Raw genomic sequence first — 19,891 nt, 5'->3', positions numbered from 1 at the left:
TCACAAGTCAGTGGCAGAAACTCAGGGATCTATCATGCTTATTCAGTCAGAGTTTAGAAGATTGAACTGGAGAGGAGAGTGAAGAATCATAGAAGGGACCCAAGGTCATCTAATCCAACTCCAAAATGCTGTGATCACACACCCCAGGCCTTCTAAAGCTGAAGCTTATTATTCTTTCCACCCAATGGCCATTATTATTATTATTATTATTATTATTATTATTATTATTAGCCCGTCTTCCGTAGATCTCAGGGATGGGGCTGATGGGAGTTGGAGTCCCAACAATCTCCGCCGGACACCAGGCTCCCCATCCCTGGCCTATAGGATAACCAGCATCATAACCCTAGTTAAGTATTTCCTACCATACCTTGTACTGGTCATTGGGTCCCAGCTTGTTCCAAGGCTCTGGGTGACAAGAGGCAGACAGCAAGGAGTACATCTTTGGAAGAAGAAGAAAAACATACAGCATAAAGCGTAACGCTCTGCCCAACTCTTGGCACGTGGTTCTCACCAAATTTAACGATCATGGCCTCCTCAGTGCCACCAGAAGAGCACACTTCTTTTCTAATGTGGGATGTAAAAAAAGTCCACCGTACCACAAGTATTTGTAAAAGCCCTTTAAAGCCAGTTAGCGCATAGTTACATAAATGCAAGGGCAGCTTCTCACTGCCTTACACCAGAGACAGCGGCAAGTTGGTGAGGCAGTGCTGGACAGAACTCGATGCTGGCAACCCACTCCTACACTTTCTCCATGACAGGATCCTGCTAGACTTTGTGCTTTCTGCTCAGACAGTTCATTGGCTTGACTCTCTTCCCAAATACCCTTTTAGCTATGCTGTACCACTCATTGCAATGCCTTGGATACAACTCGGCTGAGGAATGGCAATGCTTATATGGTTGGTTTTCTTACTCTAAAGCTAAGAAGCTGACGCTAATGTTTTACTGTAGTTTTATAATTTGCTTTATAACTATTATTATTATTATTATTATTATTATTATTATTATTATTGTTGTTATACTACCTCTGGAGCACAGCAGGTCATATTTTATTCAGGTTGCGCTTTAAGATGCAACACTTAAAGAAGTGGCAAAAGCTCTGCCCCCAAGGAGCTTGGAAGGGTGCTTATCAGCCTGGCCCAGCCAGGCCGCCAGTCCCTGCCACTGGGTCCCCAGACACTCTTCGGTGGCAGTGTCGCTTCTGAAAAGAAGCCAAGCTCCCTCCCATCCTCTCAGGCCATGGATCCCTGTGGCTAATTTTGAGTTGCGTAAAGTAGTGGGCAGCTACCATGGATGGGAGTCCAGCTGAGGTCCCATTCAGAAGTGCTGCCTGGCATCCATAATTGAAGGACACCCAGGGGCCACTGGGAGGCGGGGAGCACGTGACATGGTTTTGCAGGGATGGCAGTTGTCAGCACCATGCCAAGGGCTGATCCTGCCCTGAGGGGTGGCACTTACCTGACATCAGGGTTGCGATGAAGAGAGGAACCAGCTGTGATAAACAGAATGTTTCGAGATCAAATGCCAAAGTTGAAAACCAGAATAAGTCGCAACTGCATGTTTGAACCAAAGGGGAATTTGCCAGACCCCAAAGTGGGTAACCTGACAGCCTTAAATGAAGGAATGATGATATGGAAGGGAAGGAATAGGAGAGAGTGATGTGCAATGGGAAAGTTGTCACTGGTAGGGGCACATATTCAAAACCACCTCTATCCATGTTTTTTGCCCAAGATACTATGGCCCCATCAGGATGACCTCCTATGACACAGTGTGGGTGGGCGAGGTCAACTACAAATGACACCTTCACACAAATAAGCAACTTCCTTCGGCAGACAACGTGCCTCTTCCGTCTGCTCCCAGGTTGCTAACTAATGCTTTTCAAGTCTCCCACTGCAATTTTTATTTATGAGATAATTTCTAACCTGCCTTTCTTCCTCTGCAAGGCCCAGAAAGCTAAATAATCCACCTCGGACCTGGAGGAATCCAGTCTTTTCTGAACCACCTTTGGAGGGGGGAGGGGACATTGCCCTAAAAAAGCTGCATCCTAACCCCTTAGACTAAAGTCGGTTCGCTCATTTATCTGTGCCTATTATTTATTGACAAGTTTTGTATTACTTATTGTATGTTAGGTTGACGCAGAGAGGGAGGGCGATTCAGCTTAAAAATATATGTAAAATGAAATCGGTTGCAACCTGCTTTGGTCTTTCCAGCATAGCTAAAAAATAAAACAGAATTTTGTTGCCACCTTTGCATAACTAAAAAATAAAAGGATTTGTTGCAATCTGTTTTCTTTCCTCGTGTAATTGAAAAGTAAAGGGGAATTTATTGCAATCTGGTCCCCCCTTTGCATTCTTAAAAAAGCAAAAGAGGGTTTGAATCCTGACAACTGTAGTTTGTGAAGGGTGCTGGGAACTGTAGCTCTGTGGTGGGTAAACTACACTTCTCAGGATACTTTGAAGGAAAGAGTGAGGTGGCCTGTATGGTTCTCCAACCCAGCTTTTTATCCTGACAACAACCACCCTGTGAGGTAGGCTAGGCTGAGACGCAGTGATTGGCCCAAGGTCTCCCCGTGACTGGATCTGAACCCAGGTCTCCCAGGTCCAACGCTGGAGCCCCTGCCCCACCTTGACTTGCGATTCATACCTTTTGCCAGGCTTCAGAAGTCCAACCTTTTTCTGAAAAGCACAGACCAGCAGCCCCAACACACAGGAAGATGCCTTCTAGTGCTGTCAGATCCTTGGTCCATGGAGCCCACGTTTGTCTTCACTGACTGGCAGCAGCAAGCCAGGATTTCGGACCGGGGGGGGTCTCTCCCAGATGCCGGGGGCTGAGCTTGGGACCTTTTTTCTTGGACGCAAAGCATGTAGGAAAAATAGAACGGTTTTCATTTACAGTATTCATTTCGTGAAACCCATACACCGCTATATTGGGGGGGGGGACCCAAAAAAATGGTTTACGAAAAGATAAAACAGTAACATCACAACGATGCAAAACCTCCCTTGCAAATGGAGAGAACCGTTTTTTGCAAACCTGGCTTCCGTGATGCAGCCTTGACAATGCCTCGTTGCCTTAAGGGTTAAAGTCAAAGAGTTCAAGTGTCTCCTAGAGAGCCAGTGTGGTGTAGTGGTTAAGAGCGGTGGACTCGTAATCTGGGGAACCAGGTTCGCGTCTCCGCTCCTCCACATGCAGCTGCTGGGTGACCCTGGGCCAGTCACACTCCTCTGAAGTCTCTCAGCCCCACTCACCTCACAGAGTGTTTGTTGTGGGGGAGGAAGGGAAAGGAGAATGTTAGACGCTTTGAGACTCCTTCGGGTAGTGATAAAGTGGGATATCAAATCCAAACTCCTCTTCTTCTTCTTCTTCTTCTTCTTCTTCTTCTTCTTCTTCTTGAGAGAAGCCGAGAAGGGGATGCTGGATACTCACTCCCCATGCCGCTTCCTTTGGGAAAAGGGTGTGGCTTAAGCAGCCCGGTCGCCCCGCCCCTTCCCATTGTGCCCTGCCCCTTTCCCTGCAAGGCTTCAGGTGAGTGCAAAATGCCTTGGGGCGCAGAAGGCTTTTGGGGTGGGGGGGTGATGCAATGCCAGTGGGTCCAGGTTTTCTGTGAGGATTGTGTGCACTGAATTCTTTAAAATCTTTGTATCTGTACCATAGAGATAGCAAACTGCGGTGGCTTTTAACCTTTACTCTTTTTTAATCTATTCCAATTAGCCTTTTCAAGGCCCTGCTGTTATAGTTGGGATTTCTTCTTTATAAAGTATTCCAGGAGGCGATCTCACAACACAACTTGATAGCCCCTTCTGACCCTGGATTATATGAATCTGTGTTTATGTTTATACTTTGCAGAAAACTCAAGAACAGGTCTCTCCTCCCTAGCCAGTGTGGCATGGAGTAATGACTGTGAGAGCGATAAGAGGAAATGATGAACGATAAGTGAGATGAGTAGGTGATGGGGTAAGTGGCGAGTGTTTGTCTTTCTTGTATAATGTATAGCCCAAGACAAAGTGACCATGCAGCTGGCATGCTGAGAAAATTTTGCATGGACCTGCAGTTACATCGGGAGGAAAGAGACGGAATGGAAAGCATAAGCAAGCAAGTAGTTTGAGACGCTGGACTTAATGATCTTTAGCAAGGGTGGCAACAATTTTCACAGTAATTGAGCTTGCACCAGAGCTGAGCCTTGTTCACTTCCTTTGCAAGCCTTCGTGCAAGTGTCCGTGGTAATTAGCAGCACAAAGTTAGCAGCAGCTTATGGAACCAGACCGTTATGACAGTGCAACCCATTTCAATGTTGCATTGCTGAAATGTATATTCCCTTGAACTCTGCTTAACTGAGGTGATGACAGGAGCCATTGTTATCCTTCCAGTGATCACTATTAATTAGTCATCTTGTCTCTCATGTATAATTCATCAGACATGACTATCATGTTCTTCACTTATTTTTCATCCATAAGAAGGAGCAATGCAGACACGAATTTCTCCATCAAGCAGAAGCTGGACATTCTAAGGAGAGACACAGTTTATGTCTTTACATAAAATATAAATCTTGTGTTACAGAAAATACTTTTGAGGTTTCTTTTGTGCAATTAGATTTGTTTAAAGAGAAAACTGAATTCTTCATAAAGGTCAAGAGTTCCTGTATCATATGTTCTTAGAAATGCTTACTTTAATTGCAGTTTAATGGTTTTCGTTTCTCTCTTACGTGTTTTGGGGAGGGTCTGGCAGTGACTTACAGTTGGCATTTTCATCTGTTCTTAAAAATCCCTGGCAGTAGTTGGCTTTTTGGTTGGGACAGGTGTGTGGAGAACACAGAGAGAGCAGTCAGTGTCATCTAATCTTCTGTACCAAATACATCAGCAAAAGAAATGAATCCAGGTATCTATTACCTTGAAAGATGGAGAGCTGCTGCCAGTCAGTGTGGAGTGTAAAACTAAGTAGACTAAGGGTCTAATTCAGTATAAAGCAGCTTCCTTGATTCCTGGGAAAGGTGCAGAGCTGGTGAAGAGTTGAGCAGCAGTAAAAACACACACACCATGCAATCATTCAACATCCACCCAAACACCCAAATCTCTCTCTCTCTGTGTGTGTGTGTGTGTGTGTGTGTGTGTGTATTTCTCATTCTCTCTCACACACACAAACATGCACACACAGTACAATGTATGGATTTATGAATACAAATCATACCCTGTCCCATTGGTCAGCATTCTCTCTTTCTTTTGCAAAAGTCATATATACAGACAAACACAGACACAGCTCACCATGCGGTACAATATGCTATTGCCAGAATGTTTTCGCTGTTAATAAAACAAATATCATTTATGTACGTAATTGGGGTAGCCACAAATCCATTCATAACCATATCTGCTCAGCAATAGGTCTCATTCAGGAGTTTTCAGTTTCTATTCAGCCTCCTTCATGCTTAAAACAAGAGTAGATGTGGAAACTAAACAGATTAAATTGAGTCAGGGAAATTTATCTTCTTTAAATAGGAAATGCATTTTGCTACTGATGTTACCAAATGAAAGGTCTTTTGTGAGGTGGGCTGGAAAGATCCTACATTTTGTCCTATCCGGTAGAAGAAATATTCAGCTTTTAAGTCTGCCCGTCAATTAGCACAAGCATTCTGAAAATAGATGGGATGGTGGCAATTAGTCTCTTGGTGGATGTTCACTTCATGGAAAACTTGTGTGTTTGAAAATAATCCAAGCTAGTTAGATGATCTAAATATATCTAAATTTCCAAGGCTTCTACTATTGGAGAGTCAAAATGTGTGACTTAATATGCACTGAATTTAATTTTTTGTAAAACTACAACTACAACTTATTATTATTTATACCCCCGCCCATCTGGCTGGGTTTCCCTAGTGACCCAGAATTATGCAACAAACAAATACTACTAGCAGAAATAAGATAATTAATTTCAGTTCACCAAAGCTTAGGAAATTATGAATATTTTCTGAGAGCAAAGAAGAGCAGGGTAATAAGCAAAGTTATTGTTTATTACCTATGGAAAGCGACTTAGTCCACATTGCTTAACAATTTTGGGTCTAGTGGACCTAACCTGAGTCACATTGATTGATATTTTTTGTTGCATATATTTCAACAATCCCAAAGTTTGAGAGTCAGTGGCACAGACATCGTAAAAGTGTGGTAATCTGTTGTGGAGCCACCCCATTGAAGATCATAACAGTGGTTACCAGGACCTCATAGGTGGCTGTGAAGGGCCCCCCCCCATGACAGTTCAAGCTTCAGGACTCAAAAATGTAGGTCTGCCACTGTCCGGGGGTGATGTCCATTCACTGCATTGCCAGCACTAAAGTGACCTCTCCGAGGCACAGGCCTGGGCAGTGTCTGCGGAGGACCTGGGCTACCCAAGCAACAACGCCTCTCTCTCAGCCTCAATTTATGGTCCAAAGGAAAGCAGGCCTCTGGAGTTGCCAGAAGGAAACATAAAGATGCCATTCAAACATTTTAGGGACTCTGGATTTGCATAGGGTTTACTCCTGAGCCTTTTCTTCTTCCAAAGATATCCTGCAAGGCAGCGAAGGTTTAGGACCAGAGTCTTTTATTTCCTGCATGGGCTCACTTTCCAGGTTGACAAGCCTCATCTGAACCTAAATGCATCACTAATGCACGATTACTGTGTCCAGAATACAGTCACATTAAAACACTAGTCTGGAGAAGCCCTTAAAATGCATTCCTAATCATTCTTTGGGAACTGGCTTTGGCGTCTCTTACATTTGAAAAGCCTTACTGGATTGGTTTCACCCAAGAACTCCCACATTGGAGCTCCCTAGTGAACCAAATGACGTCAGGGCAGGTCAGGTGATCGGCAGTGATTTTCCAACCTGCTTGGATTGTCTATGCTCCAGTTTCCAACTAAGAGTGCAGTGTAGTAAGCAATCCCTGCTGAAGGTGGGGCTTGAAGACAGTGCTACAAGGGGGGGGGGAGGTCACCTGATGCCGTGGTGATGTTTGACAGGTGATCAGGCCCATCCATCTTTCAAAGTGGTGCACCAGGATGGGCGACATCAGGATCCAGACCCCTGCTTTGCCCTACTTCAGTCCCCCCTCCAATATTCACTTAAATGATAGGATGGCTCTTACCTTAGAAGCAAGACATGGTCCCCCAAATGATTTAAGGCAAATCTGTGAAAAACATTGCTAGCTGTCATGGTGTCAGTTAGATACTCTTTCAGCAAGTGACATCATAGTTAAGTGTTAGTCTCATGTAGAATGAATAACGTAAGGAGGTGTTATATAATTTTAGGGTGCAGTCACGGAGAGAGGCCATGGAGTGGCAACAGGATCCCTTGCAGCCGCCACTGCTGCTGCCACCGCTCAGGACAAATGCCGGTTTATCCACCTGCCCAAGCTTGCCATCAGCAGCACAGATAGGGAAAAGAGGGACCTTCTGGGATCAACTCAGAAACCAGGATGGCTTTCGTAATTCCGTGACTGTCCCAGGAAAATCAGAACACTTGGAGGGTATGATCTACTCACAAGTAATCCCACTAAGTTCAATGAGACTTACTCCTGGATAAATGGGTACAGAATTGTAGCATGAATGATCTAAACACACCTGACTTAGGGATAAAGGGGACTTATTCTACTCCAGTAAAAGGGCAGCTGAAAGGAGGCAAGAAAAAATGGATCCTGTGGAGAGGCAGCAGGCAGCCTCCTTCCTCTGCGGAGAGATCCTTTGGGCCTCTGTAGCCTTTAATTGTTTCATTTTGCAGTTCTTTCATAGCACAATGTTTAGAAATTACTCCTCTAATCTCACCTCATTTCCTGCACCACATTAATGGCCAAGGCCTAACTCAAAAAGTCAAAGAAAGGGTCAACAAGATTACCCTTATATTTTCACACTGGCCTCTCCTCTCCTGTCTGTTACTATACGATCGACTTCGTTTGGCACAGCCTGGGCTTCACAGAGCTCTGCTGGCAATGGCTCACTAGGCTCCTCTGTTCCATCTGTCTGCAAATAAACAGAAGTCAATCTATGGGGTCTATTTTGAAGAGATAATTCTCTCAGGACCAGTTCTCCTCAGACGGCGGTCAGTGAAGCCAGCCTGAATTTCAAAATTGTTCATGCAGTACTTATAGCTAGCTAAGCTGCTGTGAAAGAACCAGTCATAGGTTTGGAGGACTCCAGGGACAGGTTATTAGAAGACAGGGGGCATCATGAGCTGCATGATAATTAGAAGAGTTTGCAAAGTACTAATGGTTTTATGATGGAACAGTGAAAAGGAGGGGAAAGCAGAGGAAATCTTTTAACAGAATATAGACTTCTGCTTCTTCTGCCGGCCAGTGGAAGGTTTACAGTGTTGGATAAGGAAATAACGTTTGAGTTAAGTGAGCAATGAGACCAATCCCGCTTGCAACCCTGGCCTCACTACATACAAAGTGAGCAAGCCCTCTTTGTGGTAAGATTTCTGGGGATGTTCATAGGATTTGGATGATTTCTGAATCCTGAGCTGAAGTGGGGTGCGTGGGAAATAGTTTTGACTTGTCAAAAGCAAAGCAGGTTCTGCATGAGGTAGCACAAGTCTAAGTGGGGAGCCCTCAAGTGCCTTGGGGCAGCATCTCAGTGACCCAGACTTCCCCAAAATGCTATGCACCTTCTGAAAGTAATGGCTTTAAGCTTCCCTCATAAGCCACATCAAATAACACCAAGATGGGAGCCAGTGAACACTAGACTGGGAAGAGATTGGAGGAGGAGTTCTGTTGCGACCAACAGATCAAACTTTTAATTAGAGGGAATGAATTTACTCCCAAAGTGAATCCTTTTTAATCCTTCCCATACCAATATAAACTATAAAGATGCCTAGCATAAAAGCCTCTGGATTTAATTGTTTTTAGCTCAATGTTTTTTCCTGGGGACACCAATTTTCAGACCAATTACTCACAAAATACTAGACTGGGGTAGGTAAAAACGGAACCAAACCGTAATGGCTGACATTGTATCAAAACCACAGCAGCCATCCTTCTGAAATTTGGCCAGATTCGTGCCCTCAAGAAAGGGTGAAGTTACGGATGTTTCCTTGGGGGGTGGGAATAAAAATGTAAAGGTGCTCAATGCAAAATCCTCTGGACTGATTTGCCTGTAGTTCAGTTGGCTTTATCCACTCTGGAAAGGCTGGGATGTCTGCAAATTCCATTCACTTCTTCCCAAATAACAAAATTAAACAAAATCCCAATAGTGAATGAGGGGAATGAAACTGATGCAGATGAACCTTGAGGCAAATCAGCCAGCCTACAAACTGCCTTGGACCAAACTGCTCTCTGGTGTTTTCCATACTGTTACTGATTAATTATAACCTTACTTGGAGCATATATTTCTTACTTTTTACTATGGGTTATTCATAATTAAGGATATTGATGGTAATGTATGTTTGATTTAATAATAATACTAATGCTCCATGTCCCCCTGATGTTCTAGGTGGCAACGAGGGCCAGGGCTTTCTCAGTCAACGTGCCTGAGATGAGGTGGAGCTTGCCTACTTGCTTGCTTTCTGAACCTTTAGTATTTCCAAAAACTCTAGGTGGTAGCATATCTCGCTTGGTTATTCACTTGTGAGTGGAACTAAGGTTCCTCCCTGCCTGAAAACACTCATATAATGCCAGTGCAGCTAGTGATTTGATATAGATGATCGGTGAAGCAGGGTGGAGATGGCCCTGAATATTCAGCAGGTAGAGGACGAGTTGCTGCACTGGTATGAGGAAAATGCAAAAGTGAGCTGAAGCCATGCGCACTGTGAACATGAAGAGTACTGTATTTTTCGCCCTATAAGACACACTTTTTCCCCTCCAAAAATGAAGGGGAAATGTGTGTGCGTCCTATGGGGCGAATGCAGGCTTTCGCTGAAGCCTGGAGAGCGAGAGGGGTCGGTGCACCGACCTCTCTCGCTCTCCAGGCTTCAGGAAGCTCTGCGCAACCCTCAGGAGACTGGCTCCCGATGGCCGCACAGAGCTGCCTGCAGTCCCGGGCTCAGCGCACTTCTCCCCATCGCCAGCCCCACAAGCTCGGGGGACAGTGGGGAGTTGGAGCGCGCCTTCCCGCTGTTCCCCGACCTGGTTCTTCCAGCCCCGCACCTGGGGGGGAAATTAAAAAAAATTCTTTATTCCCCCCCCCAAAAAAACTAGGTGCGTCGTATGGGCCGGTGCGTCCTATGGGGCGCAAAATACGGTATATGATACATATGGTACACTACAGTCCCAGACACTTCAATATTCGCCAGCCCACCACAGAAGGCACTCAGATATAGATATAGGCCTCTTCAGAGGCCTAGGAATGATACAGACAAACCAGGGATTAAATGCAGATTTTATATACAGATATTAGATACACTTCAATACATTGATCTCCAGAGCAACCGTATTCAACAATGAACATAAGTGCAAGATGAAAATTGATTCTGCTTCCAAGGTGCCAATGAAGATGCCTTCCTTCTTCCTTCATATATATATATATATCACAACAGCCTTCCCCAAAATTGTTGAGCCCACCATAATGCTGTTGATCACCTCACCATGATGTCGATTTGTAGTTCAGCTCCTTCTCGTCCTCACAAAAGCCACTTGGAAAGGAACTGGTTGGTGTCCAAAATCACCATCTCTTTGGTACAAAGCCAGGTTGATAATTGGTTGTTTCTGGGTTTCCAATGGTGTTTTTTGAGTAACTGAGAGTTCAGAAAGAAGAATCATTGTCATGTCATCTGAACCCAACCACTGCACCAACATGGTTCAAAGCCAGAAATGTACCTTTTACCTAATAGTTTAAACTCTCTCTCACTCACACACACACACACACACATGAAAAGTTTAGTTTTTTTCAGGAAAGTGTACGCACCATGAATACAGATCTGTTCACTAGTAATTCTCTTCATGAAGATTTAATGGATGAATCTAATTCAAATTCCCCTAATGGACATACAGAAGCACAGAATTTTTCATTCCCAACCTGCATACATTAAGTTTTCAAACAATGGCAATAGCCCTTGAAACAAAGATGACAGATTTTACATTAAACAAGCTCTTCTCTCACCTCCGCCTTCACCTCCCCCCACTCCTTCTCCCTCCTCCTTCTCCTCCTCTCTCTATCTTTTGTTTATTCAGCGTTTGAACTCCAGGAAACCAATTCCTAACCTGCAATATCTCAATTCCAAAAATGACTAAACCGGGGAAATGATTAAACAGAGAAAGTATTTGCGGGATTGTTTAAAAATTAAGTTTTACCTCAACTGAAAACATCCCATCATAAAATTAAAATAATCAGAGCAACATCCGCCAGAAGTGGATATTGTCAAAAGTAAAATAGTTGTCTCTAAGTGAAGTCTAGCAAGTTCAAAGCCTGGCTGCAAATCTCTCCCTTCGACAACACTGTACAAACACATTATTTAGATTACATTCTGCACCTGATTAATGACAGCAGGAGATCAAATGTTAATAGCTTAAGAATCTCCTCTGCTCTCTGCACATAAGGAGTACTTTAAAGTGCACCATAATTTCACAGTAATAAATAAGAGCTCTCCCCTAAATTATACAAGCATTGTCCTTTGGTTGCTGCAGAAGTCTCTATTCAACGTGGAGTTTTTATTGCTGGTTTGTTCGGTAGAAGATTCCCATATATGGTCTATGAGACAACCAGAAGGGGAAATGATGTGCGTTGGAGAAACATTTAATTCACATTCCTGTTCTGCTTTCTGTATAGCTTTTGAGCTTATGGCAGCTGTATTCTACAGGCTATATGTTTTGTATTATCAAATGCTGCAAAATGCCTACTTGAAATGTCAGGTAAGACTGTGCAGCAGAGCAATGAAACTATATATTACATTTTATAAAGCATGATTATAGAAATAAGGAGGAGTCATTATGAGCCAGAGGACTAAAGGACAAAATCTGATGAATAATGTTATCTGAATTTAAAATCAGATGAAACAAAATTTTGCATTAGTGATGGTGCAGAATTTTGTGATTACTGACTTCAAGGTACACATTTGCCCACCTTATAATACTCAACTATATTATGAAGAGAGTAGAATTTCTCCCAGAAGTTCTTTCATGTCCTGCTTAGAAGGTTCCACATGCACACAGCTCCTTCATAGGGACAAATGCAGAAGTGTTTTAAATTTAAACCTCCTACTCTTGAAGAAAGGGATGTGGTTGGCACTGTGGGTTAAACCACAGAGCCTAGGGCTTGCCGATCAGAAGGTCGGTGGTTCAAATCCCCACGACAGGGTGAGCTCCTGTTGCTTGGTCCTAGCTCCTGCCAACCTAGCAGTTTGAAAGCACATCAAAGTGCAAGTAGATAAATAGGTACCGCTCCGGCGGGAAGGTAAACGGCGTTTCCGTGCGCTGCTCTGGTTCGCCAGAAGTGGCTTAGTCATGCTGGCCACATGACCCGGAAGCTGTACGCCGGCTCCCTCGGCCAGTAAAGCAAGAAGAGCGCCACAACCCCAGAGTTGGCCACGACTGGACCTAATGGTCAGGGGTCCCTTTACCGTTACCTTTACTCTTGATAAAATTATTAGTAAACTGGGTAACTAGGTATAAACTAGGTGACACTTTATCTTCTGAGGAAATAACTGACATTTCAGGTCAATGATAGATTTCTTGCAAATATCACATATGTCCAGCTCTAGAACCCTTTCTTGTTCTTCTGTTCATTAAAGCAGAGACAGCTGGATTTCCAAGCTGTCAGTCACCATGAATGGGACTGTGCGTTGAATGCAGTATAATGGACACCCCACTGGATAAGTGTGTATGTGTGCGTCAGTGCACAGAGGGAGACAGATAAGGTTTTTCCATACATTCAGCAAGAAAGCTTCTAAATACTGACTTGACTCTAAATTAAGACAAGGGGATCAGTTTCGCTCTACCTTCAAAAGACACTGCATTACTTTCCAATTTATTTTCAGATATACATATGGATTATTTCCAGGGTAGAGAGAAAGGTTGGAAAATAGCCATAATACCTATGGGTAAGTCAATAGGCCATCCAATCCTTAGTTTTCCAACAAGCAGGCTAGTCATAGGTTAATTTATGTTACATATTTTTAAATTTGTCAAAATAGAGTCCTGCAATTAGAGCTCCAGGCTCCCCTTCCTTTCCCCATAGTCATCCTGCATAACTCATATGTGTCATGGTTGTTGTTTTTTTGAACATGGCCTGAGCAGCAGCTGTTGTGAGACTAGCCTGCAGAACATCCCATCATGCCTGCGCCACACACCTTTAGGGGCAATAAATTAGAGATTCATTATATAGTAAGTCCGAACGCTGCAGATTCCTAAATTCAAAGTGCCAATTTTCAACCAGATACAGCATCTGTATCAAGTCTCTTGCCAAGCCAAGCAACCTTTTGATCACGTTGAAAAGGAAACCCCCAGAGTTCTGTCATCTGTAGCCTTTGCAATCGAGTCCTCCTGAAACATCCTTCTAGAGTGACTCTGTCAAACAGTGATCTCATCTGGAGTGTGACCTTTCTTTTCAGCACCTCCATGAGTTTCCATGCTTGCAAATGTTTAAATTTCTCACTGTTTCCTCTGTGCAAATGAACATTTTCCCATGTTTTCCTAAGACTTCAGCCTGGAGGCAGCTCTCAAGGAAGCGGAGAAGGGCAACCCTACTGTAACAAAATGGCAGTGACTGGCCTAGTGCTCACTTTGTCGGGGCTGTACCACTTCGGTCTGTAGGAGGGTTCTGTTCTTGACAAAACAATTCCCTAAACAAAGAGAATTGGTGGTCTTGACACCACATGATTGACATGGAGATTACGCTGCCCACCTCTCAGACTCTTGGGAACCTGCAATGGCTTCAAAGCCCTTTTGCTCTTTGCAAAAGGCTTTTGGACAGCCCACACCCTCCCATGTGAGCCTCTGAAGCCTCTCTGAAGTAGTGCCACCCTCCATTTCAATATCAGTCAAACAATGTTTAAAGCGGGGTGGAAGGCTGCTTGAACCACTTTGCAAAACTGATGTTTGAAGCAGCTTCCCTCCTTCTTTAAACATTTCTCAATCAATTGTTTAAAGAATGGGAGGAGGTTGCTTCAAACAGTGCTTCTGCAAAGCGCTTAAAGAAAGTCCCTGTACTCCTGTCTGATCCCCTGTAGGGATCCTCTTAAGGCACTTTGGAGAAGTGCTATTTGAAGCAAGCACAGCAGCTACTGCTGCTTCTACTCATTGAAAGGAGCAGCCAATGGGTGTAAGTAACAGCTCCTCCTAAGCTGCTCTAGTCATCCAATAGCCAAGCTGGCAGATAGAAGGAGTAAGAGTGGACCAGAGATGTTTCAGGGTATGACAAAGTCAGAATTTAAACAAGTTTCCCATGAGGTAAAAGGTAAAATAAAGGTATCTGCCATGAGGGACATGGGTGGCGCATTGGGTTAAACAACAGAGCCTAGGACCTGCCGATCGGAAGGTCGGCAGTTCGAATCCCCACGACGGGGTGAGCTCCCGTTGCTCGGTCCTAGCTCCTGCCAACCTAGCAGTTCGAAGGCAAGTCAAAGTGCAAGTAGATAAATAGGTACCACTCCGGCAGGAAAGTAAACGGCGTTTCCATGCGCTGCTCTGGTTTGCAAGAAGCGGCTTAGTCATGCTGGCCACATGACCGAGAAGCTGTACGCCGGCTCCCTTGGCCAATAAAGAGAGATGAGCGCTGCAACCCCAGAGTCGGCCACGACTGGACCTAATGGTCCAGGGTCCCTTTACCTTTACCTTTACCTTTACTTGGGACCATAATAAGTCTCTGTCCGTTAACTACACATTTGCTCAGTAAGATGAAATCCTGCTCATGCCATACAATGTTCTCCCCCATGGGTACAAATGTATTGGGATTCACTGTCAAGCATTGGGCTGTGGTTCTGCCAGAGTGTGGCAGGAGAGGATAGCAAGTGCATCAGGCAGAGTCAAGGAGAATCAGTGAAGCATTTAAATATTTCAGTGTGTTATAGTATTGTATTTGTATCAGTATATACAAAAAGAATGGGATCTACAACCAGAAACTGTATCCATACCTCTCTTCAAGAGTATTGGCTATTCTTCTAAAATTATCTGCAATGTATTGTTGTGAATAGGAATTTTCAACTCTGACAAATATGAAAGATCAGAAAAGAGAAAAGCTTATTTATGTAGATGAGGAGATGAGAGTTTTTTTTGTGTCAAATTAGACCTAATATGAGATTATCCGGCAAAAACAAGCCCACACCCCTCATTGAGTTTTTATTCATACATATGCAAGAGGCTCGTTTATTATTACTTTTGGAAATGATTCATGTTCTTATGTTTTATAGTTTCTGGATGTCCCATGATCATATTATAAAGTGGTTGTGTTCTGTGTTATAAATCAAGCACTGCTATGAGTGGTTTCTTCTTGATTTCCAATGTGTTTCTTATCACACACAAAAATTGGTTGTGGCATGAGCAATTTTTTATTCTGAAAGTGTGGCCCAGAGGAAAAAGTTTGAGAACCATTGCACTAGGATATATATATATATATATATATATATATATAGAGAGAGAGAGAGAGAGAGAGAGAGAGAGAGAGAGAGAGAGAGAGAGAAACATCCTATATATATGATGTTAAAATGCAGCAAACCTGACTTTTCGTCTGGGATTCCCCTCCTCCTCCAACATCCTTTCTACTCACCACAAAATGTATTGCTGCAGGTCCTGCATTCCCTGTTTTAAAGGCTCTTGCATCTTACGCACAAGAGAGACCTAGACACCTTCTGGCTGCTTCGGAGCATAGCATCATCAAATCTCCAGTCCGGTCAGCTTTACTTCCAAGCTGTTGTGTACACAGTCAGCGTTACTGAAAGAGAGTCTCTTTTTCATCTTCTAGAAGTTGCTGCGAATTCTTTGGAGCTGCCAGTTACACACATTAGTGTGGAACGAGAGGAATTGGGAATCAAGGTTCTGGTTTTATGAATCGGAGTTAGAACAAACTTTAGTAATTGCCTGATCTCTCACATTCTGACTGTTTCTTAGAAATCATTTTGGGAGTGGGAAGGGGGCCTTCTTAGGGGCTTTCACTGTTGCAGACAGGTGTCTTTGCCCCCCTGAATATTTGCTGGAATAGGGCCAGGGCCCCTCAATATCGAGGGGGCCCGGCGCACAGTGCATGGTGCAGAGCACTCCTTTAGACAATGCAACAACGTGCACAATATGCCTAACATCACGTGATGTGGTAAAGTAAAACACTGATAGGATTAAACAGGCTAATTTCTCACAAAAATTGAGAACCTCATATCACAGGTCCTAGAAGTGCTAGGAAGTTGCTTTTTTAAAATGACAGCTAGGAATCTGAGGGTGGTGGTTCACCCTGGGTGTACCAAAGGCAGCCTTAGCGGACGCTATGGCACCCACGGGTGCTGGTTTGGCATCCCCTGCTTTATCTTGTATACTCCTGTGCAGTCACTTCAATCCTCAGGAGAGACCGTCTTCAGAGTGCTGGGGGCTCCCAGGGTTAGTGTAGCAGCACATGCCATTTGGAAAGCACTTCCTGTTAACATCAGGAAGTTACCTATAGTTTTGGCATTTAGGTGCCTTCATAGGCTTTGAAGATGCTGAAACTCAGGACACAAGGGAGAAATGTGCTAAGAGAAAGGCACGCTTGGCAAATCCATACCGCAATCAGCTCCTGCCCAGAAACCAATGTCCCCACTGTGGAAGGACGTGTGGATCCAGAATTGGCCTCCACAGTCACTTACAGACCATTGTTAAAAGACAATCTTACTCGGCTACGAGTGATCACCAAAGAAGAAGAAAGCCTACTTAAAACTCATCTGTAGACCCAGGCTTTCCCTGGGGGTTATCCAGCTCAGTGGCGTAGCATGGGTTGTCAGCACCCGGGGCAAGGCAAGTAATTTGCGCCCCCTAACCCTAACCCCCAGATGTTGCGCCCAGTGCGGCCGGCCCCCCCTGCACCCCCCCACGCTACACCACTGATCCAGCTTGCTTGTTGATATAATAACCCAATTGAGCAATCTATGCTGTTTTTTCTCTTTGTTTTATGAATGCAATTTTATTGTTGATTTTATGTTGTTCGCCACCATGAACTTTGTTCTTGAATATAGAAATATTTGCACGTAAATAAAATATGCTGAGTAAGCAAGTGCCTAATTCATGTCATAATTCTGAAATAGCCAGGTTGCATTTAGCATGTTTACTGTGTTGCGTGGTTGGCACCTGCGCTTGGCTCACAAAATAGTTCCTGGGGATATGCTGATGTCGCCTCGTGCATGTTGAATTGCATGTTAGTGTTAAGGCAAATCCTCACTCCCAGTACTTCTAGTAACCTAACCCAGAGATAGCAACTGATAATGACTTTACTTTACTTAATAGGGAAAACCGGCTCATAGCATGTTACTAAGATTTGAGTGACGGTTGCCAGATGACTTTGACAGAGAATGAGGGAAGTCAGAGCTGTGGCAATAGAGACAGGAAAACTCTAAACCTACACACAGCCTGAACTTTTGGTAAAAGCTGGGAAACCATTGGTCATAACTGCCTAGGGTGGCATCACTCTAATGTTTGTCATTTCTTTAGTAATACCCATATACTTATTGCATTGGAAGTGAGAATGGAGAAGCAGCTCAGTTTTAAACCACGAGTGACCATCCTAGTCTTTTTCCGTCTCTGTGGCTGAGTGGCTAGGTCACACCTGCATAATCCAGTAAGGTAAATGTAAAGGGACCCCTGACCGTTAGGTCCAGTCGCGGACGACTCTGGGGTTCTGCGCTCATCTCCCTTTACTGGCCGAGGGAGCTGGCATTTGTCTGCAGACAGCTTCTAGGTCATGTGGCCAGCATGACTAAGCCATTTCTGGTGAAACCAGAGCAATGCACAGAAACTCTGTTTACCTTCCCACCGGAGTGGTACCTATTTATCTACTTGCACTTTGAGGTGCTTTCGAACTGCTAGGTGGGCAGGAGCAGGGACTGAGCAACAGGAGCTCTCCCCGTCGTGGGGATTTGAACTGCCAATCTTCCAATCGGCAAGCCCTAGGCTCTGTGATTTAGACCACAGCGCCACCCACGTCCCCTGCATAATCCAGTAATAACATATTAAAAAGGGGGGTAGTTGTACTACTTCCATCCTAGCATTAACCCCAGCAGGGGAAGATCAGCCTGGCCCCAACTAGATTTGAATCCTTGCACAACTCACTACTTCTGGTGCTGCCGATAGGATGCCCGTCCTCTACGGATTCCCTCCTGCAGCTTTGTCTTTTTAGGACAGCCTGAGGACAGGAGCCACATCTCTGCCACAGGAAACACTTTAGAAATTACTATAATTATTATTGCTCAACAACTCTGGGCAACTTTTCCCTTCCCACTCTTTTTTCAAAGCTATTTTTGTCTTTGTATCAGAAAGGCATCTGGCCAATGGCGTTGCCAATAAATATTGCTGCAAACATGTCTGAGATCATGGTATTTCCAACAAGTGGCTCTTGTTCATGTTTGTTAATAGTCTTACTTTAAATGTTGTGAGGATCCTATGCCCTTTTAAAATGTGTTTTTTTGGGGTGAGGGTTATTGGGTTGTTGCTTTTATTTTGATTATGTATTTTGTGGTTTTATATTTTGATTTCATTCTGTGAACTGCCCTGAGACCTCCAGGTATAGGGTGGTATATAAATTCAATTATTATTATTATTATTAACAACAACAACAACAACAACATCTCAGGTGTTTATAGTAAGCCAGAAACTTTCCTAAACAACTGTTGCTGCACTTTACCTAAGGATAACTGAAATCTTAAAAAATGCCAGAAAAATATTATCTGGAAGCCAAGTGAAAATATCCTTATCACAGATCATTAATTTGCCATGTCATCAAAATGTGGCATCATCTAAAGTGATATTTCTAATTTGTATGGTCGTACATTTATTAATCATTCATCTGGTTAGTATTCCTTTCTTGAGCAGCTTTAATCAGGGCAATGATCTGTTTGACAGCTAGACAGGCAGTTAGACAAGGAAAGACCCTTTAACAAGATGTACCTTCTATGAACCAATTAATCTTTCTGTAAATTTGTGTATTCTAACAGATGGATGAAACTCAACGCAAGCATTTGACCAAAGGCATAAATCAGCTTTTGACATTGTTTTCTTTCAAGCAGTAGCCAGAGGCATTAATATCATTTTTTACAAGTCATCCAAAACAATGATAAACTCAGAACTGTGATTGTACTAAGTGATATTTAAATTAAGAAGATTACCCATGCACATGTATTATCCCAAAAGCATTATCCTTTATTTAAAAGGTGATGGATTTAAGAGCCATTAAAAACTGATGAAGCCTTACCACTGTGTGCAAGTCGCCACATGGCAGCTGGTGCTATTATGGAATGTCCTCAAACATTACCAGTTTGCTTGGTGGGTGGAGGGAGACTATCAGCAAGTTCATAGTCCTGCTTATACATACACACACACACACACACACAGAGAGAGAGAGAGAGAGAGAGAGAGAGAGAGGGGGGGGGTTCCAAATTAATTGGTTGCCTTTTGCACAAGCAAAGTTATTAACATCACAGTTTGTGATTTCTGTGTGACTTTTATACATAAAAAAAAAACTTCTACAATAAATTTAGCACAGGTTTTTTGTTTTTTTTTTACCCCAGCCAGCTGAATAAATGTTCTACAAAGCTCTTGGGATTTTGTGTGCTTAGATGTGAACTAAACCAAAAGCCGGTTATTTTGTTGTCAACAGCACAGTAAAAAGATAAAGTCAGATTTTGTTTTGGACAGGAGAGAGAGAGAAATGATCACACGTCCTCCTTGGTCATTCAAGCTGTGTATAGCCTTATCTGCCTATGTTTTTTTTCAGAATAACTGAGGATTTTAACTACTTGGCTACAAATGAAGGAGTAATACAACATGCCACAAACCATGCACCAGTG

At 43.5% G+C, this 19,891-nt stretch overlaps 1 long non-coding RNA gene across 1 annotated transcript; it reads right to left on the bottom strand.

Annotated features, from left to right (window-relative positions):
* Positions 1 to 10,308: 10,308 nt before the first annotated feature.
* Positions 10,309 to 11,034, bottom strand: LOC310686753. Its single transcript, XR_014516092.1, has 2 exons — positions 10,503 to 11,034; positions 10,309 to 10,438 (listed from the first exon to the last, which is right to left on the bottom strand). It is a non-coding gene; the product is annotated as an uncharacterized lncRNA (long non-coding RNA).
* Between the last annotated feature and the right edge of the window lie 8,857 nt (positions 11,035 to 19,891).

The sequence above is a fragment of the Podarcis liolepis genome (assembly GCF_965112155.1).
Source record: "Podarcis liolepis genome assembly, chromosome: 9".
NCBI classification, from domain to species: domain Eukaryota; kingdom Metazoa; phylum Chordata; class Lepidosauria; order Squamata; family Lacertidae; genus Podarcis; species Podarcis liolepis.
This window is presented reverse-complemented; position numbering and strand designations above follow the sequence as displayed.